The sequence below is a fragment of the Podarcis filfolensis genome (assembly GCF_964270895.1).
Source record: "Podarcis filfolensis genome assembly, chromosome: 6".
Classification (NCBI taxonomy): domain Eukaryota; kingdom Metazoa; phylum Chordata; class Lepidosauria; order Squamata; family Lacertidae; genus Podarcis; species Podarcis filfolensis.
The window spans coordinates 94,439,422-94,446,167 of NC_139609.1; positions in this window are offsets into that span (position 1 = coordinate 94,439,422).

Here is a 6,746-nt window from a genome sequence, read left to right on the forward strand (position 1 = left end):
GCCCACCCTGTGGAACGCCCTCCTTTTAGATGTGAAGGAAATAAGCAGCTACCCTATCTTTAAAAGACATCTGAAGGCAGCCCTGTTTAGGGAAGTTTTTAATATTTAATGCTGTATTGTTTTTAACACTCGACTGGAAGCCACCCAGAGTGGCTGGGGAAACTCAACCAGATGGGCGGGGTCTAAATAATAAATTTATTATTATTATATTTGCCAGCGGTGGAAGTCTGGGCTCCACAATCTCCTCTGTTTCTATAGTGCTTGGAGGGACTGATGAAGAAGACACTGGTCTCAGGACCTCAGTGGCCCCTGCTGCAGACCAGGTATACCATGAGATGGCCTAGGGCTTCTGGCCACGATGGCTAAGTCCTGCCTCCACAATCAGAGGCAGCAATGCTTCTTGAATCCCAGTCGCTGGAAGCCACAAGGCGGGAGAGTTGCTCTTGCACAAGATGCCAGACTTAGACGACCCATTCTCACATTGTTACGATGCTGGACAGACCCAATGACCTCAAGGAGAGAGAGACATTATTCTTCACAACTTTTTCTTTGGGCTTGTTTTGGTGCTGGAAAAGAACTCCTAAAACGCCAGCCAGAGGGCCTTGCAGTGCTCCTGTTCTTTGAGCAATTGTGCTTAATGATCTGTAAGGGGTTTGGAGGGAATAAACTTCACACTCATGCAGGCACCTGGGGGGAAAAGCCATTAGGGGGACGGTGCTAATGGCAGTTCCCATTACGGTCTTCCAGCACCTGGAGGAAGAAGGGAAGAACAAGAGTTGGGTGGACTCTCCTGAGACAAGAGCAGAAGGCGGCCGCCTGTTCTTCACTGAAAGGGGAAAGAGGGACGGAGGGAGGCCATGTTTCAAAGAAGCCGTGTGTGCAACAACCAGGTGGGTGTTTCTGTCTTGCGCTTTACCTCCTTTTTACGATACGATAATCTTTATTGTCATTGTCCCATACAGAACAACGAGATTGAAAAATCTACATCAGACATTCAAAAACCAACAAGCCTGCTAACCAAGCCTGCTATCCCAGCTATCCCAAAAACCAAGCCTGCTATCCCAGCTATCCCAACCTGGTTAGCCCCCTAAAAACTCTGATACCCCATTTTTAAATACAATATACTAGAGACACTCCTTACACTGCATTTAGAACCAGAATTGCATTTGTGTAGAAACTGTTTCTCAGGTGGCTAGTCCTGGTCTTCTTCCAGAAGGCAGAAGCTGAAAGAGATCATTTCTGGGGTGCGCACTATCCTGCACTTTCTCTGCAGCTTTCTTATGGCACCTGGAAGCATAGATTTGATCCAAGGTGGGAAGAGTGGATCCAATTATTCTCTCCGCAGTCTTTACAACCCTGGACAGCATTGTTTTTTCCCTGACCGTGCAGCTCCCAAACCACACACACAGACCCTAAGTTAATACACTCTCCACAGTACAATGGTAAAATGCCATCAACAGGTCCTTTGAGAGATTGTTTTTCCGGAGGATTCTCAGAAAATATAACCTCTGCTGTGCTCTCTTCATCAGGTCTTTGCTGTTTTCTCCCCAGGTTAGGTCATCTCTCAACTCCATTCCCAGAAATCGAAACACCGAGACCTGTTCCACACACTTCCTTTCAATAATAAGTGACTGAATGTTCAATTTACTTTTCCTAAAGTCCATAATAATCTCTTTTGTTTTCTTTAAGTTAAGGAGTAAGTTGTTTTTCCTGCACCACTCCCCCAACTGCTCAACTTCCTTCCGATAGGCCGACTCCCCCTCTCCAGCTATGATTAAACCAACCACCGTTGTATCACCTGCAAACCTCCTTGAGGTTCCTCCCCTATGTTCTGCCATAATTTCTAAGATGAGGTGCCCCTGCTCCGTGTCACTACCTATGATAAGGCCTCACCTCCACAAGAGCATCTTCCAGGCCAGCTTTGCTCTTTTTCCTCTTGAACAACAAATGATCAAGGGGCGGAAGCGACAGGGTCAAGGTGCTCCAACCTGCAGCCTGTGGGCCGCAGGCTGTGCATGAGTCCTCCTTTCACGGCTCATAGCAACATCCCAGAAAAAAAATGCCTTGTTAACGGAAGTGCTTACATCTGTTTGTGTATTAAATTCATTTGATAATTAAATCTATTGTGCATTTAATTAGATATATTTAGTTAAATAGATTGTTGCATATTAAATTATATCAAATATATTGGAAACACTTCAATTTACAAGATGGAAATTTAATTCAGGGTGCGACCTGCAGGTTCTGTATTTTTGCAGCCCATTTGGTGTGAAAAATTCAACCCCCCTGGTTTAGGACTTTTTTAAGTTTAGAGAAAAGTCAAGCAGGAGGCGACATGATGGGAGTTTATGAAATCATGCATAGCATGCGGAAAGAGGACAGAGGGAAGTTTTTCTCCCTCTCTCCTAATACTGGAGCTCATGGGCATGCAGTGAAGCTGCATATGTTGGAAGATTCAGGACACATAAAAGAAAAGGACTTATTTGTGTACCAAGTAGTTAAACTGTGGAACTCTCTTCCACAGGAGGCAGGGATGGGCACCAAGCTAGATAGCTTTGAAAGAGGATTTGACAAACTCATGAAGGATCACAGAATAGTAGAGTTGGAAGGGAACCCCAAGGGCCATCTAGTCTAACCCCCTGCAATGCACGATGAGGCTATCAATGGCTACTAGACAAGGTGGCTGTGCTCTGTTTCCATGAAGACAGGGGAGTGGGAGGCTGATTTTGCATTTCAAATCCTGCTTGTGGGTTTCCCACAGGCAACCCATGACTTACTCCTTAACTCAAAGAAAACAAAAGAGATTATTGTGGACTTTAGGAAATGTAAATTGAATAGTCAGCCACTTATTATTGAGGGGAAGTGCGTGGAACAGGTCTCGGTGTTTCGATTTCTGGGAATGGGGTTGAGAAATGAGCTAACCTGGGGGGATAACAGCAAAGACCTGATGAAGAGAGCACAGCAGAGGTTATATTTTCTGAGAATCCTCCGGAAAACCAATCTCTCAAAGGACCTGTTGATGGCATTTTACCATTGTACTGTGGAGAGTGTATTAACTTATGTTCTGTGTGTGTGGTTTGGGAGCTGCATGGTCAGGGAAAAACAATGCTGTCCAGGGTTGTAAAGACTGCGGAGAGAATAATTGGGTGCACTCTTCCCACCTTGGATCAAATCTATGCTTCCAGGTGCCATAAGAAAGCTGCAGAGAGAGCGCAGGATAGTGCGCACCCCAGAAACGATCTCTTTCAGCTTCTGCCTTCTGGAAGAAGGTCCAGGGTTGTAAAGACTAGGACTAGCCGCCTGAGAAACAGTTTCTATCCAAATGCGATTTTGATTTTAAATGCAGTGTAAGGAGTCTCTAGGGACCCGGGTGCGCTGTGGGTTAAACCACAGAGCCTAGGACTTGCCGATCAGAAGGTTGGCAGTTTGAATCCCCGCGATGGGGTGAGCTCCCGTTGCTCGGTCCCTGCTCCTGCCAACCTAGCAGTTCGAAAGCATGTCAAAGTGCAAGTAGATAAATAGGCACCACTCCGGCGGGAAGGTAAACGGCATTTCCGTGCGCTGCTCTGGTTTGCCAGAAGAGGCTTAGTCATGCTGGCCACATGACCTGGAAGCGGTACACCGGCTCCCTCGGCCAATAAAGCGAGATGAGCGCCACAACCCCAGAGTCGGTCACGACTGGACCTAATGGTCAGGGGTCCCTTTAAGGAGTCTCTATGGGAGTATATTGTATTTAAAAATGGGGTATCAAGAGTTTTTAGGCGGCTAAGCAGGTTGGGATGGCTGGGCTAGCAGGCTTGTTGGTTTTTTAATGTCTTATGTAGATTTTTTCAATTTTGTTGTTCTGTATGGGACAATGACAATAAAGAGTATTGTCTCATATATGGTTGGAGCCTGTGAGAACAGGATACTGGACTAGACGGGCCATTGGCTGGATTCAGCAGACTCCCCTTGTGATAAAAGTTGAGTGGAGCAGATAAACAGCAGTTTTCCAAGGCACTGAATGATCCCAGCCCCCGGCCAGCTCGACTTGGTGGAAATCAGAGGCCCTGGGGAGGCGAGCGAAGTCTCCTGTGGCCCAGGCTTGGAGCCACGCCAGGGCCTTGTCTCGCTGGGCAGCTAGCTGGGATTGACAGGCGGCATTCAAACCGAGTCGGGCCGAATCAATCCATCTCAGGTCGTTGTCGGAAACCATTAAGGGACACAATGCTGACGAGGTCTGTCCATGGGAGCTGGAGGCTGCTTCCTTCGGCGTATTTGTAAGATTCCAGCGCCCGGCTGGGGTGGGATGGGAGACAAAGGCCTGCCCACAAAGCACGGCCAAAACAAACCGGCCACGTTCCCAGGGATGTGCGGCTTGGGCCGATTACGTAAGGCGGCTTGAGCTGCCAGCTGCGCTGCCAGTTATGTAACTCCCTGGAAGTCTGCGTCACGCAGCGCTCTCCTGAGCTGCTGCCGTTCGCCGCTCCGAACGCCGATTTGCGCAGCGCAGGCCCCTCCGGGAAGCACGATGGCCTGCCCCTCTGCACATCTTGAGACCCTTATCATGCAGGGCTGGTTCACACATGATGTGGAAGCAAGCGCAGCTCTGCCACGCAATGGGAGCTGCAGCCTCGATGAGTCCCCTGTGCAGCATGCGTATTGCTGTGATGCGCTTGCATATCGGTGAAGATCACCACCGCATGAAAGTGTTGTGATTCGTGTTGCTTTCCTGGGTTGCCAGACCTGCAGGTCTGACCTGAAGTCACCAGGGTTGATTGGCACCATCGAGGAAGCAGGAGGGAAGCTTTAATTTCTGGGTGGTCTTTAATTTCTTGTTGGCATCCAACCAACTGCCCCTTGAGTGAACAATAAGTGTGCCAAGAATTCATGGATGCTCTGAGGTACACCTTGAAAGAGAGCCAGTGTGTTGCAGTGGTTAGAGTGTTGGCCTGTGACCTCAGAGACCAGGGTTTGAACCCCCACTTAGCCATGAAGCTCCCTGGGTGACCTTGGGCCAGTCACCATCTCTCAGCCTAACCTACCTCACAGGGCTGTTGCGCGGAGGACAACCAGGTATACCACCTTGAGCTCCGTGGAGAAAGAAAGGTGGTATTCAAGTGTCCGTAACGAATAAATAAAACAGCTCTCCTCCTTTAAAAAAAACTGGCTGATTCGAGGAACCTTGTTTTTTACACACACACGCACACGCACACACACACACGTTTAAGGGCAGCTGCTCTGCCAACTAAGCTGTGAGCAACTAGGAAAACTGCATCCAAATTATACGAGAGAGAAAAAATTGAGTGGTTGTTATGGCAGGAGTTTATACTAACCTCTTGTCAACTCGAGACAGGGTGGAGTGCTGGAAGCCAAGCAGCTGGAGGAACTATGGTACTGTCTGGCCAAACTGGGAGTATCTGATTTTTTTTTCCTACTAAAGGCATAAAAGGACAATTATTTTTTTTCTAATGTGGCTTTTGATTATATCCAAGGGAGTTGATAAGAGCCATTTGGTTTCACGGTCAACTTGGAGGGTGTATTTGTGCAACCAACCACTTTGACGTCAAAAATGCAGAAGACAATGCAGGAGAAGACAAAGGACCTTAGGAGAGGACCCCAGGTAGGGACGCTTTTGCGCCCAGCTCATCAGAAAGTACTTGTCTGTGTAGGGCAATGTGGGGGGGAGGGACTTCTGTAGCTGGAGGGCCACATTTGCTTCTGGCTAGCCTCCTGAGGGCCAAATGTCAGCAGTGGTTGGGGACAGAGAAATTTCAGCAGAGGAACAAATGATATTTTTAAACCTTTGTACAGCACCTTGCATCTCTTCAAGTCACTCTAGATTATCGCCACGGCTAAGAGAAGAGAAAGCTGAAATGTGGTATGCAAACAGAGGTGTTCCAATTGCAAGTTTGTGGGGTTATACTTCACAACACCCCAAAAGATGTAAAATGTGTCAAAGTCTCTTATAACAGAGGCCAGGATAGAGCAAACCAAGGCAAACTGGGAGTGTCTGCATCCCCACTCCCCTAAAATGGTGAACTCTCCTTCCTTGGATATTTTTAAGCCAACGTTGGATGGCCATCTGTCAGGGATGCTTCAGTTGGGATTCCTGCATGCAGGGGGCTGGACTAGATGTTCCTAGGCAGTCCCCCTCCAACTCTCTAATTCTGTGAAATGCCAGCGGGAGGGGTTCGTCTTGAAATAGATTCAGATGGATGGAGGTTTTTGCTTTTACGGTGGCATGCAGCAAGTGAAAGCTGCATCATACCAGGCCAAAACGAATTAGGCAGCAACTTGCTGAAGCAGCTCAGGAGAGCCCCGACCCTATACCTTTCCCTCAAGAGGTTCATGCCCCCGATTCGGATCAGATGGTACTCAGCCTGTTATAGTCCTGGCCTAATTGATTCTTTCCGCAAAGGAAAAGCTAGACAATCCCCAAAGCCTTGCTGCAACCTGCCACTGCTATTTAAAAGTTAGCGTAACAAGAAGGTAATTATTGGATCAGCTGTAAGAACCCAGCATCCTGTTTCCAATGGAAACTAGACAAGGGAGGGCCTGAAGGCAACACTGTGTAACTCCTTTCACTTGGTTCATTTCCCAGTGCATGAAGCCATTTTTAGCTCGCTAATTGTGGTGGGTTCTGTAGCTCCATTTGCTGCATCAGACAGTCTGTTCTTAAACCCTCGCCACACCTCTTTTCCTGGCTCTTACTTGCCTCTTGAGATCTCTCCATTCTCCAAATCCCTATGCCCACCCTTTCTTCC